Here is a 15,755-nt window from a genome sequence, read left to right as displayed (position 1 = left end):
CATTTAAATAAAACTTACTGAATCAGAATAAAAAGTAATCTTATCTTAATTTACTGGTGGTAGGGCTTTGTGCAAGCTCGTCTGGGTAGGTACCACCCACTCATCAGATATTCTACCGCAAAACAGCAATACTTGATATTGTTGTGTTCCGGTTTGAAGGGTGAGTGAGCCAGTGTAATTACAGGCACAAGGGACATAAAATCTTAGTTCCCAAGGTTGGTGGCGCATTGGATATGTAAGCGATGGTTGACATTTCTTACAATGCCAATGTCTAAGAGCGTTGGTGACCACTTACCATCAGGTGGCCCATATGCTCGTCCGCCTTCCTATTCTATAAAAAAAAAAAAAAAACCATGAATAGTAAATTTCTGAACGGTCGAGGCGTTGAAATACTTAACGCAGAGTAAACAAACGAACAAACGAGAAAATGAAGATACAGATTTTTGGTAACTAGGATTAACTAAATGAATATGGCAAACAAACTTTGAATCAACATTCGCTTGCTCATATCCTTTATGCACATTATGGAATGATTAACTGCATGAAAAACATTTGGCAAACTTTTAAGCCGCCTACCTTAGTTAGTGTTCCTCCATAGAAATGCTTTTGTTGGTTGAGCTTAAATCTTGGATTTCCTTTATACAATGCTTAGTGCATTTCTGATAGTTAGGTAAGTGAGGATTCTCTCAGTAGAATCTTTGATTATACATCAATAATAGCTATATCTTATTAAAAACATTATCATAAATAATTATCTCAACAGTATTTTCATTAATTGTAAGATTAGCGTTTTGTTTAGCGCTCTTGAGAGTTAAAACTTTTTTTATATACATAAAATAGGTACTTATTTTATTAAATAAATAAATATTAATCTTACAAATTAAATTTGTATCAGAATATTTAACAAAAAATAATAAAAAATAATGTGCACAATTGCTTCGTAGAATTCGTAACGTATCTTGTAATTTATATGCAATTGCATATTTTATTGATTTCTGGAGGGAGTGTAATTAAATCGATAGTACTTAACTATTAGTGAAAAGAACACAATATATTTGAATAATATTTTCATTTCAAATTATTTCTATACTTGTGGGTGACGGTGTCCCATTAAACATTAAAAAAAAACAAATAAGATCCAAATAAGTAATTTTCCTGCGCAACTCGTTTGAAATTTATTGGATATAGATCTAAAAAGTTAGCATTCTTGGAATATATCAAACATATGATTGGATTACTTACAACCTTGCGTAATATTTTTTTAACGATGTCATAAAAAGTTGATTTCTGAGTACGTTCTAGAGTCGAGCGAGGTTTAGATAATTAATACGAAACCAATTTGAGTCGAGATAACGCAAGTATTTGCTTGAGATACATTAAAAGTAACGCAATTGAAAGAATAAATATTTTATTTTGTGTGTATGTAGTGAAGGATTATGTCACATATCGCATTTACTGTAGTCAAACCGAACAAATAATAAGTCCGTAGATGGAAAAAAGGTTTGTTATCATAAGCACACTACCGTTAATAGACTATTTCTATTATATCTAATAATCTTAAAGTGTGGATTTTAGTATTTTAAAATTTTTTATAACGTTATATGAAGAGACTAACGTCTGAGACACAGGCTCGGTCTAGATCAGGCGCTTGTATGTTGTAAAACTCATTAATAACTCCAACGAACCTTATAATTTTTTATCACCTAGAATAGCCACGTCTGTATATTATTAAACTGAAACTAGTTTGGGCACGAAAAGAGCAAGATCAAGATCGAATTTATGTGCACCGTTTTCGACGTAAAAATGACTCATTTCTATCATTTACGAATTCGCAAATTCATATTTTATATTTAATTACCTACAATTTTAGAAAAACTTATTATGCATTAATGTCAATAACCTAAATATTTATATATTTAGTCATTATTGTATTATAATGATAACTAGAATATATATTTTTTATATAAGTTTTTTTAAAAAGGGGTGTTAATTTTTTATTCCAAATAATGATTTGAGACATTTTAGGAAATTACAATAATTTTGTAAAGTAATTTTAATCTTATAACATACCTTTAGTAAGTAATGTATCCAGCTTGTTAATACAGTACAAGCTCAAGTTCCATCAACATACCAGGGAAATATTACGTATTCCGAAGCGAACAAAAGGACACACAAGTACGGAGCTCAGACTTCATTCCTACGTCGATTTGTACAGAAGTCGAGTATTTTATTATTTTAAAAAGGTCGTAAAATATCATAAAGTTATATGCGATATTGATCATTATTATTATAACATTTCAAGAATACACGCATCAAAATATGTAATATATCACCATAAGTCGGTTGTCAACATTTCACGGGTTAGTAATGAAGTGAGTTCTTACATATTAGCACTTCTATTTACTGTAAAGCTATTCTGAAAGGATAAACTCGAAGCTCGTCGCAGAACACGATCGTAAAATGTCAGAAAGCAACACGAATGTCATGGACTATAATAAATAATTGTTACAATGATTATATTTGACGAATGTATTTGACGCCGAAGTCGTCTCTCTCTCTCTACGGCAATTCCCTGCGGAGCATTGCCAACTCTATTGCTCGCAGAGGTCCCGAACATCGGAATACCCACTAAAAAACCAGCGGAACCCTTTCCGTCTTAACGAGGAGCGCCACGGGATCGCTTTCGCATGCTACCGTGGCGATCGTTCCTACTCTTAACACAAGCTTAAGCGTACAGCTTTGCAATTAGACGGCTAAATATAATATATAATAATAATATATAAATAATAATAGTAAACTGTTGACAATTTGTGAAAAGAGCACTCAATTTACAATAAAACGCATAAAATTTCAATAGTTTATCTGTTAGGTTTCTTTTTATTTATTTTTCAGCCTTTTGCCGTCCACTGCTGGACGAAAGCCTCCCCCATAGAACGCCAACCATCCCATCTGTTAGGTTAGGATGCGTAAATTACCGCCACCACCGGGGTTCACAGTACCCTGGGAACCTAGAGAATGGAGGCATAGGCGGGCCGGCCGTCAGAGCGTCACGGTAGCATGCGAAAGCGATCCCGTGGCGTTCCACGTTAAGACGGAAAGCGTACAGCTGGTTTTTTAGTGGGTATTCCGATGTTCGTGGCGCACTCGGCGCCTTGCATACCGGCGTGCCCCACATACCCCCCCCCCCTCTGTTCTCGTGGGGGACACGCGTAACGCGTTTTTCCAGCGTTAAAAAAAGGATGCGTAAATCACGTTATATGAAGTATATATATTTTGATTTTATTCGATCATAATTTATTTAAACATTTCAATTAACTAATTACGCAATGTATAGAAAAATCGTCAATTTTACCATGTTCGTACGAATTATGTTAAAGATGAATAAAATTAATTTTTGCTTTTAAAAATCTACTCAAGTAAAGCATATATTGTAAAAGGTTCGGTCTTTGCTTTAATTAGTCTTATTTATTTAATACGTAATCATATTTCCTCAAGTTCGATCATTGGTAATACATAGCAACTTAAGGTGCGTATACATATATGAAAGGAATCGTGCTTACGATTGGAATGCGTTTCGGGGCCTTGAATGAACAGCTCATTAACCGCTAATAGCAAACCGCCTGTCGGTTTTACGGAGACTACAAAGGCGTTCTTATTTCTTTTAGCGCTGTTGTGTATATTTCATTGTTTTTATTTTTGATCGCGAATCGCTCGCATCCATCGAATATTTTAATTATCACTTAAGCGCAGAGTATGAAATTAAAAAAAAAAAACCCTTCAAAAGCTAAATACGCTCCTGTAAAATAACAACTGGTTATTTTACAGGAGCGTATTTAGTATCTAGTATCTAGTAGTAACTGGTTCTCTTTTTTTCGGCAGCTCTACCAAAAGTTATCGGTTTTAAAAAATATATATTATTTAAAATAAAATTGGATTGAGAGTTTCGCATAGAATGATAATTATATTTGCGATTCAATAAAATTTTATACTTAATTCAAAATAACATTAAAAAATAAATGACGCTGAAAAATATTTGCCTGAGGCGCCCGGTAAGACGGCGCTGTCTTTCAGTTCTTGCAAATACACACCTCTGACATGAGTCATGCAGGGACAAGTTTTTTTTTTACTCAGTTCCTGGCACCTCCTAGTACCACGTGAATAAGGTAATGAACAAGATAAGGCAATATTATAAATTTTATATCCTTTGGATATAAAACAGATGACAAAATTACATTCGTTTAAATATGTATTTACTAATGTTTACTAACTGATATAGTGCATTACGTTGATAAAGAAGTTTGCGTTTATCCGGTAAGCCTTAGTGAGTTCATTGTGTACTCGAAACACAATTAAATCCCACTTATATAATTATGTTAAAAATGAAATTAAAAACTAAATTACAATTAGATCAGTCGAAAAAATTACGTTATTTCATTTAAATCATTACATTAATAATATAATATCGTGGGACATTTTTCACACACGGCCATCTGATCCCAAATTAAGCTTGTACAAAGCTTGTGCTATGGAAACCAGACAACTGATATACTACTTATACTACTTTTCTTTTTGTAAATACATACTTATATAGATAATTACACCCAGACTCAGGACAAAAAGACATGCTCATGCACACAAATGTCTGTCCTGGGTGGGAATCGAACCCACAACCTTCGGCGTGAAAGGCAAGTGTTCTACCAACTACGCCAACCGGCTCGTCGACTACATTATAATGTAAAATCCTGCGTCACGTTATTCAGTTTGGACTTAGCTGAAGTAAAATGGAGGTTTGGTTTAAATATATAAATACCATGTATGGCAGGTTATTTCTATACTAATATTATAAATGTGAAAGTCTGTCTGCCTGTCACGCTTTTTGTCACGATTTTGATGTGATACGAAGCAAACTTGCTTTACCCCAAAGAAGGACATACGGTTTTTTATATGGAACATCTTCCTGTTCCCCTAACACGCGGGCAAAAACAAGTTTTACAACATTTTTGAATATATCTAAAATATAACAGTTTTACGTCATTTATCCAAGGCATTTAATTGAGCTTGTATCTTTGCATAGGCAAATCGTGACGGGCCGCATACACAAAATTGGAAAGTTAAAATCGTAACGCAAATGTTACTAGACGTATAGTTATTAACTATATTATAATATTCAAAAACTTAGCGCTACTCGCGGTGAGGATTACTCTCGATGCCAGATCATGTCCAGTTCTGATATAAATCTCGGTAGTGTACCATTATACATCATAAATCAACAAGAACACTAACGTAAAAACGTTTTGGAATTCGAACATATAAAAAACAATTTTATAGATATACTTTCCATTAAAAATATGAGAACAAAATAATTTAAACAGAGAAGAATGTTAAAACTTAAATAATAGAATGTCTTACAAATTCATACTTTTAGACTACAAAAGTCTACAGTTATTAATAAAAATACGTTTAATGTTAGAAAGAGTACAACATAAAAAAATGTGATATTTGTACGCATTGGATACAGTGACAGAGATGTTAATTTTTTTTTTTATGTTGTATCGAACACACTGAGAACTGTTTGTCTCTCGACAAAGTGTCCTCAGTCTTGCTAACTTCATGTTTATGAATATTATCATAGGATCCATCATTTTTGGTAATGTATAATTTAGTTGACACGTGAAAGCGTATTAACGTTTTAATGTATAAAATTGACTATTTTACTAACTTTGTATTTTACATAGTATATATGTTCAATAAAAACAGAATTATTACTTTCTGAGTATCATATGTGGGAGTACCCGTAGGTCTGTCCATCGTAGACGCGACGGGCATCGTAAATCGATCACTTTGATATGTCCTTGCGCGGGAGTCGAAAGCTAATGTTTAGGATTATTTTGCAACACACACTCGTAACAAGCGATGTTTAACGAATAACAATAAACGACTTATGTTAACAGGTTGTCATGTCAATGGCGTTACCGCTATAAAATTCTAATGAAGTTTTGCCAATTAATTAATTCAAGGAAATTTGTACATTTCTGCACCTAACCCACTTCGAGTGAAAATGCACACAGAACTCAGGTGAAACGGTAAAAGCGTAGAATCACACTTTTATGGCAATCTTAAAATGTCTCGACAACTTTAATCGATTCGTTTTAACTGCCACATAAACTGACAAACAAAAATCCGTTACTCGAAACTAGCGGACAACCCTGAACGTCAACAGACTTCCAGGTGTTTAACCGCATAATGCTTTTCGCGAGAACGTCTCCGTCAATATGTCGACCGTAAAAGTAAAACGTACTTAAGGCCTACATATCTTTACTAATATTATAAATACGAAAGTAAATTTGTTTGTTTTTTACGCTTTCAAATCATTACTATTCAACCGATCATCATGAAATTTTGCACGTTGTCAAACATACAGAAAAGGCTACCTAACACTCCCCCCTCACACGCGGCCTAGTTTGCCATAAGTGTACGTTACATATTTCAAGTTTCAGTAACTTAAATATATCATTGTTTAAATATTCGAAAAATAGACAGCTGTTGCTCGCGAAAAAATCATAATCATTTATTGGCAACGAAGCCATTGTCGCTATTTACTCGACTGGTCGTTAACCCACTACTAACGATAAAGAATAATTTAGCTCATGAAGCAGACGCGACGGATTGCCTGTTAATTGTTTACGTTCTAAAAATAGTCTTCTTAGGACTTTCCACGAAGTACAGAGTATACAATAAATAATATTTTTCTGTGTGTGTATACACTATATATAAAAATAATATTATTATACATTTATAAGTAGTTATACGTTGTAAAGTATAGAGCTATTCGACTTTTGTAATCACGTTACGACAAACTTGTAACGCTTAACGTATAACGCTTTTTGAAACCTACTTGAACAATATTCTATATAAATATATGTATATATGTGTACACACTTGTATATTATATTAATATTAAGGATTTTTTTATATATTCCGCATAAAAATACTAGATACTTATAGATTAGAATAAAATAGACTCATCTGTTTCGTTTTATTCTTTATCACAGTAACGTGTAGATATCCGGCGCAGGCGCAGGCAATTTAATGCACGACTGCATGAGATGATCACTTCATAAACTGTCCTCAATTGATTTTCTTTGATGTTTATTCAAACATTTTGTATTAATAAAGGAAATATTTTAAAGGTAAACGCATAAATACTTATTACTATCACGACATATATTACGTCATATTATAAATATTTTTACCACTATGTAATAAAAATACGTAATGAAAACCAGTAGATACCATTTAAAACCATATTATTTTAATTTGTGTGTATGTCGTGTTGGACGGCAGAGCTGTATTCAATATAGGGACATTATTTACAGAGTATGAATGAGACATTACTTATGTTTTAAAGTATTAAAAAAAAGTATCTCCCACTTCTACAGGAACGCTCTCTACCTTTAAGGAGGTTTGGAGCTTTTTTCCACCATGCTGCTTCAGTGTGGGTTGGTGGGTACACGTGTGGTGGAGTGAAATTAGACAAGCGGGTTTCCTTACGATGTTTTCCTTGACCGCCAATCACGAGCACTTATTACGCACATGAAAATTTAGTGGTGCTTACCGGGGTTAAAATTTTCAATCATAGAATTTGATTCACGCATTGTAACCACTGGGCCATCCCGTCTTTTAGTTTGTCTAAATATGTTTCAATCAACAGCCAATCGTTGTCCACTGCTGAATATAGACCTCTCCCAAGGTGCGCCAAAGCTCCCTGTCCTCCGCCTTCCGCATCCAGTTGGTGCCCGCCACCTTCTTAAGGTCGTCGGTCCACCTGGCTGGAGGGCGCCCTACGCTGCGCTTGCCAATTCGCGGTCTCCACTCTAGGACTCGACTGCTCCAACGGCCATCGGTCCTACGACATACGTGACCAGCCCACTGCCACTTTAGCCTGCTAATTTTGCAAGCTATGTCGGTGACTCCGGTTCTTTTCCGGATAATCTCATTTCTGATCTTATCCTTCAAAGATACTCCGAGCATAGCTCGCTCCATAGCACGCTGAGCGACTTTGAATTTGTGGACTAGTCCCACAGTTAGTGTCCACGTTTCGGCACCGTATGTCATGGCAGGTAAGACGCATTGGTTGAAGACTTTCGTCTTCAAACATTGCGGTATAGACGACTTGAGGACTTGACGAAGGAAAAACAGTACCATATCACTCCCGCTCCACGTTTCCGGGGTCTTGCCATGTTGGATGAAGGAATTAAAGAGGCTTGCTAGCTCTTTCAGGACCGGAGTCCCGCCTGCCTTAAGCAACTCTGTTGTGATTCCGTCATCTCCCGGAGCTTTGTTGTTTTTAAGCTGTTCTAGAGCCGCCCTAATCTCGCCTTGGTCAACGACCGGGAGCTCCTCTGAGTAATGGCGCGTAAGAGGGGCGCGCTGGTCATCAATACTGATTCCCACGGGTTTATCCGATCTTGAAGAGAACAACTGCCCATAAAACTCTGACAATCTCAGGCCTAGAGGTAACGACCCCACCATTTTCAGTTTTAAGTTTTGTCAGACGCGGCCTCCCAAACTTGCGAGCGAACACTTTCGATCCCCGATTTTGCTCAATCGCAGCCTTGATGGCACGGGTATTGGAGCGTCGGAGATCGCGTCGGCGTTTTTATTATTCGATTTAAGGCCTTATCTGATAAAAACGATGGTAGTTCTCTTCGTTTTCTCATGAGCTCGAGTGTCTCAGCAGAGAGTTTTGGTGCGTTGTCTCTTTTCTGTGGCGGAAAACACTTGCGGGATGTGTTTTGCAGTATTTTGACCAGCGTGTCGGTTTTCTCATCAATGCTGCTTACGGTTTCCAACGCGGTAAATGATTTGGAAGTTCCATTTGGAACTTTTCGGAGCCTTGAGCAGCTTGGAGCATGGTAGGTCGGTGAGTAGACCTCATCATTCTCGATCTTTCGGCTTTTAAGTCGATATTTAGAGTGCCTCGAACCAAGCGGTGATCACTTCCGGTATTAAACCTGTTGTTCACTGAAACATCTCTAAATATGTGCCTTTTATTCGAAATAAGTCTATCTCGTTCCTTGTCACGTTATCGGGGCTTCGCCAGGTCCACCTCCTCTGAGGTTTCTTTTGAAAGAAGGAATTCATCAAAAAGAGCCCCTGCGCTTCGAGAAAGTTTACCTGCATTTGCCCCCTGTGATTTCTGCAGCCCAAGTCGTAAGGTCCGACTTTCGATTCACCGCTATCTTGTACTCCCACTTTAGCATTAAAGTCTCCCATAACAACATTATAGTGGGCCTTCGAGGTGTCGTTGAGGGCCTTTGCGATGTCCTCGTACATCGCTTCGACCACATCATCAGAGTATGTCGAAGTTGGCGCATATACCTGCACGACCTTCAGGGAGTACCTGTCGGAAAATTTTAGGACAAGGTACGCTACCCGGTTCGACACACTACTGATTTCCATAATGCTGCTAATGAGATCCTTTTTGACTAGAAAACCGACACCACCCTGGGAGAGGTTATCACCTTCGCGGAAGTAGAGTAAGTTACCGGACTCTAGAGTTATCGTGTCCTCTCCCTGTCTTCGGACTTCAGATAACCCCAGTATATGCCAGTTTATATGACTTATCTCTACTTCTAATTCGGCGAGGTGATGGTCCAGCCTCATCGAGCATCCATTGTACGTTGACATGTGAAGTCGTTTTATACAGTAGCCTGCCGTGAACCGGTGATTCTTAGCACCCCCTGACCTGCCGATACCGCGACCGCTACCTTGGTCGGGCCTAGCGGGCTTAAGATGTTCAGTAGGGGGGTAAGATGTTTATGGGGGGGGGGGACGCTGCTGCCTATCCCCCCTTTTCTCCGTCCCTCAGTCGCCTCTTACGACACCCACGGGATGAGATTGGGGGAGTACTATTCTAAGCCGGTACTCTACGGCTTCTATTATTAAATAATTATAATTTATATTAATTTATAATAATAATAATAATTATTATAATTATAATTAAATAATTATAATAAACGGCCTTAATTATAGACGTTGCTAAGTGGCTGATTATTAAAACATTAATTTCTCTCTTTCTGTCATTATTGATTTGACATTCGCAAGAAGAAGACAAGGCATTGTTTTACTAATCACCCGCTAAACAACGTTAATTAAGGTCGAATGAGTTTTGAAATACGTATGAATGTAAAATATATACAGATAGAGGGAACCAATATTCATTTTGTAGTCTTTATATTTGTATGTAGTGAATTTAATACGAGATTCAATGTCCAGGGTGAAACACACTACACATACTTAACAAAGCGTCACTCGTCGGGTTTCCTCAATTAGATTGACAGGGTCATTATACAGAATTCGCAACTTATCTACAGGATACAAACCGCGGATGCGAACTCTGATAACTGAAAATATGAACAACACTATTCGATACAGGATCATAGGAGGCTTTGTATATTTTACATAAGTAATGGTTTGTTTTAACTTTGTAATTTCATATATTTTATATGCTACTAAGTCCTACGTCTACAAGGGTCTATAAATAACATTTATATTTATTATATAAAAAAATCATGTTTTTTATTTGGCCAGGACCTTGTCTTGGATACGCAGAACACCTAACCCAAGTTTCATCACAATCGAATGAATAGTATAGGAATGCATCGATGACAGACATACAAATATTAATTTTTATTTATTAAACGGGAGACCTTTTCTTATATTTAGCAGAAAATAAAATCAAGCCGTTGCTACATAATTACGTTCAAAACTGTTAGCGATAAAAAAAAAAATCAGTATTCGAGCGAACAGAGAACACTTTATAATAATATTTCTCAGTGTTAAAGACACTAAAGATCTTTTCCCATGGAATCATAAAATGAAATATGTAACGCATTATTATTATTGCTACAAGTATATGTAGGTATATTATCCCATTGACGTCACGATAGAAATAAGGAAATAAAATAAAACAACTAAGACATAAAATAAAACAGCAATGCATGCAATTCCGCGGCACTTGTCGTCTTTCTATTACACAAAAGTAGTTAGTAATTAGTCAACAAAGAAGTCATCTGGACTCTACGATGTCAAAAGTTTTTAACCCTGGCGTAGATTGTGATGCTGCCTGGTAGTAAACTAATATTTATATATTAATAATACTGGTAGTAAGTTAAGATAAGATACGTTAAAGGCACGGACAACACTTCTGTGGAGACACAAATACAAGAAAAAAAAGTCAACAAAAACCTTGAGAACAATATTTAATTTAATATATAACGATTAATAAATAATTCAGTCTTATAATTAGGTATAAAAAAATCTTAATAGATGATCTCGGCTTTATAGTCAATTTCTCTGAAGCTTTGTGAGGCACTGTCCCATAAGTACCGTCACCGTAACATCAATACAAGATAACCAAGTCTGATACACACAATATTTTTGTTAATACTGTTTATACACGACACAAAATGTAATGATTAACTTTAACTAAAAATTTCAGTCATTATTTTTATAAATCAATAAATCTTTTGCAGGATAATGCTTGCCTTTGCAAGTTTTGGTACGCACTAGCCCGTCGGATAGTATTCGTTTGACGCGATGCTATTAGAAATGAGATACAATACAAGAAAATAAGGCAACAAAAACCTTGACCACAATATTTAATTTAATATAATACGAATAATAAAAAATTCAGTCTTGTAATTAGGTATAAAAAATCTTTATAAAATATCTCGGTTTTATAGTCAATTTCTCTAAAGTTACTTGAGCTTTTGATCTGAACGACGTGAATGACGTGATATGTTTATTAAGGCTAAGCAATTTTAATAAAAAATATCACTATTGCTTAAGCAAGCATGACACAAAATGCCATATCTCACTGTCAAACATGTGTCAACGGTACAATGGTGTCAGGATCTCCGTTAACTGAGTCTGATGTTATAAAGTTTCAAAATGGTTGTATAAATATTTTCAAGAATGTATGATTTCATATTACACACCGAGTTTGCGTTAATTAATTCCTAAACGGAAGCAACGTGATAAGCAATCAGACACTAACTAAACAATCACTAATGCGGCCAAGGATTTATTACTCGGAACAAAATTGTAATGTTAAGATTATTTACAATTGTATACATAATTTTAAAAATTAAAATCCTAAACAAAATGTTATCAGTACCTACCAACTAAAATTTTCTATTTTATTTATAGTAAATCATAGTCAAATGTAGACTACATTTGTAGTCGAACTTTTATTTGATTTCAAATGTTTTAATGTAGCTGATAGACACATTACGAAATCTTAATCATATTAATCTTTTTTTTCTTATGTAAGGGAAACAAACGGCAAGAGACTCGCCTGATGGAAAGTAACTACCACCACCCATGGACATCTGCAACAGCCCTCCGGGCTTGCAGGTGCGTTGCTGGCCTTAAATGATTTTATTTATTTAACGTGGAAAATGTTTTCAACACTCAACAATCTATTTCATATTTGCACAAAGAATTAAGCACACAATCTCCATAAATTTAATTCATCCAGCAAGGACAATAGATAATGGTTGATAATATTATAAAAGAATATAAGTATCGCGTCCTAATTATATATTTTAATCCAGCCCATTGAATTCGTGTGTATTACCTTAGCGCCACTGCAGTTCTGTAAGAACTCACTTTATTACGCGTGGAATGTTGGCAACAGTCTTAAGTTATACCTACTGTTTTGATGATCAATGTGGTATACGACTTTCTGACATTTTGCGACCGCTTTTTGCGGTGAGGCTCGAGTTTGATCTCACAGAATAGCCCTGCTGATTGTAACCTAGTTTATTTATTTATATAATTTATCTTGTGCTCGTTGAAGTAAAACATCATGAGAAAACTTGCATATATCGGTTTAAAGTTTTAACACATTTATGTATCTGGGGCACTAGGCGCAGGGCACTACGTACCTTTTCTAAAAGTATTTCGTCTTATTTAATGTATATTCACCAACTGGCAATAAAGAAGCGTTGTGGAATAAGCTCTAAAACCTTCTCCTTAAGAATAGTAGTCGCCAGCAGTGGACCATTTACTGCTACTGGTAATAACAATGACCTTTTCGACGTATAATCGTAGTTTTAATAAGTAAAAACGGTAACATTACTTAATGAATCGTTCGATGATCTTTGTCCATTGGCTTGGAATAATACTTAACGCAGTAGCTGAATCAATGACCGGACAGTTATTTTTCTCCGCATCTGGTGTTAATAAAGGCAAAAATTATCAGTTTTAATATAACATACTTGATACTAGATTTTTCTAGTATAATCTTACTGTACGATGTGTTTTTGTTAATTTCAAACCTTACATTGTCTATTGTGAGTAATGATAGGCTAGAAATAGTTCTATGTGTACCTATATTAATTACAATTATTTAAAATTAAATATTTTGTTTGAACGCGATAAACATAAGATAAATGTTTGTAATTGTTGGCCCATTTACTGCGAAAGGTTATATAATATATAAAATCACGCTGCGACCCACGGGGGCGGAGTTAACGTTTAACGCGAGTGAAACCGCGCGAAACAACTAGTATTTTAGTATGTATCCGTTAAACATCGTCTTCCCAATCCGTAACAGCCTGTGAATGTCCCACTGCTGGGCTAAAGGCCTCCTCTCCTCTTTTTGAGGAGAAGGTTTGGAGCTTATTCCACCACGCTGCTCCAATGCGGGTTGGTAGAATTCACATGTGGCAGAATTTCAGTGAAATTAGACACATGCAGGTTTCCTCACGATGTTTTCCTTCACCGTTAAGCACGAGATGAATTATAATCACAAATTAAGCACATGAAAATTCAGTGGTGCTTGCCCGGGTTTGAACCCACGATCATCAGTTAAGATTCACGCGTTCTTACCACAGGGCCATCTCGGCTTTCTTCGTCTTCCCAATGAAAGTTAATATTATGTAATGAAAGGATTTGGCTACCTTTCAATTATTTCAATGTTTGATCATGTAACAGTGCGGAAGATACTTATGACTATATTTATATGAACACCGTAGCTAATAAGCGTTTGAGAATTAATATTATTTCATCTATTTATTATATTTACGGAAGATCTTATTAAACATTTGAATATCTTACCAATAAATACATATGCGTTGAAAAACTTATTGTACAAGCCAGCCGTGTATGATTTCAGACAAGGCGTCGCGGGTACAATGATTGTTGATACAAAATTCAGATAAAATTGTAGAGACACGTGTTCGATAACTCGCAAAATCGATAAACGCAAATATACTTGGCGGTTTAAAAATTTGATGACACTAACTTCAGATTTGAAAATAATTTGATTTAAGTTTTCACTGTAAGGAAATTTTAAGTCAATAAAATTTATTGTTAAATGAAATCATCGATTAAACTCATAAGCTAAAACTGAAATGATAATATGAACATCAGATACTAGTATTTTTTAAAAATAAATATTCACAATTCTACATCAGCTAAAGATTCAAGTTCGTTAACTCTTGGTTAACTGGTAAACGAAATAATACAAGTAGAGAGAACGATTAAATTTGCTGTTAACCGATGTAATGATTAACTTTAACTAAAAATTTCAATCATCATTTTTATAAATCAATAAATCTTTTGCAGTACAATGCTTGCCTTTGCAAATTTTGGTACGCACTAACCCGTCGGATAGTATTCGTTTGACGGGATGCTATTAAGAATGACCGGAGGCCGGATAGTAAACGTCCGCAGACATCCGTTTCATCTCTAGTTTATAATACGCTTAACAAACGTAAGCATGATTTTTGTTCCATATCATTTGGTTGGTTGGTTGATTCTCGAATCTTGATTAATACTTGCTTTTATTTAATAAATTTAATTAAAATGTACCGTACCGTACCGTAACAGCCTGTGAATGTCCCACTGCTGGCCTAAAGGCCTCCTCTCCTCTTTTTGAGGAGAAGGTTTGGAGCTTATTCCACCACGCTGCTCCAATGCGGGTTGGTAGAATTCACATGTGCCAGAACTTCAGTGAAATTAGACACATGCAGGTTTCCTCACGATGTTTTCCTTCACCGTAACGCACGAGATGAATTATAATCACAAATTAAACACATGAAAATTCAGTGGTGCTTGCCCGGGTTTGAACCCACGATCATCGGTTAAGATTCACGCGTTCTTACCACTGGGATATCTCGGCTTTAATTTAATTAAAATGTATCTTATCTAAATCGGTTTTATTGAGCCGTCATTTTACTAAATTAATGTCGGTATGCAGAATTTACGACCAAAGAAATTTACTTTTTTAATATATGGCTATTTAAATTTAAACGGAAAGAAAAATTACATAAGAATAATAAAATAATTCTTTATGTGTTTAATCTTTCGGTCGTAGATGGGGAAACCCAAAACAATGTACATTTTACACAAGTACAATCGCTCTATATATACATATATAGAAATGTGGACCAATAACATTATATATATAAATACATATATATATATATATATATATAATAACGTAAAATTAGTATTATATGTGGACTAGATTTTGGGCAAATATATCTTTAGATATTCTTACAATATATAAATTTAGTAAATATATGGAACAAGTAATGAGGTATCGAAAGTTTAATTCGAATCGATAAAATTTAGAAAATTTTGGAAAGGATTTAAAAGCCATTTTAATCAATAACTCGAAGAATATTTTACTTGCTCAGTATAACAAAACCGTGACATGTTATCGGTCTCGGTGAACCGTT

At 35.3% G+C, this 15,755-nt stretch overlaps 2 protein-coding genes across 4 annotated transcripts in view; one reads left to right on the top strand and one right to left on the bottom strand.

Moving 5' to 3' along the window:
• Positions 1-15,755, top strand: part of LOC126770117 (acyl-CoA-binding protein homolog) — a 152,130-nt gene that overhangs the window by 93,996 nt on the left and 42,379 nt on the right. The window lies entirely within an intron of this gene.
• LOC126769931 (rho guanine nucleotide exchange factor 15) overlaps positions 1-15,755 on the bottom strand; it is a 115,266-nt gene that overhangs the window by 94,858 nt on the left and 4,653 nt on the right. The window lies entirely within an intron of this gene.

The sequence above is a fragment of the Nymphalis io genome, chromosome 8 (genome assembly GCF_905147045.1).
Source record: "Nymphalis io chromosome 8, ilAglIoxx1.1, whole genome shotgun sequence".
NCBI classification, from domain to species: Eukaryota; Metazoa; Arthropoda; class Insecta; order Lepidoptera; family Nymphalidae; genus Nymphalis; species Nymphalis io.
Note: the sequence above shows the minus strand (reverse complement) of the source record. Positions and strands in the feature narration are given on the sequence as shown.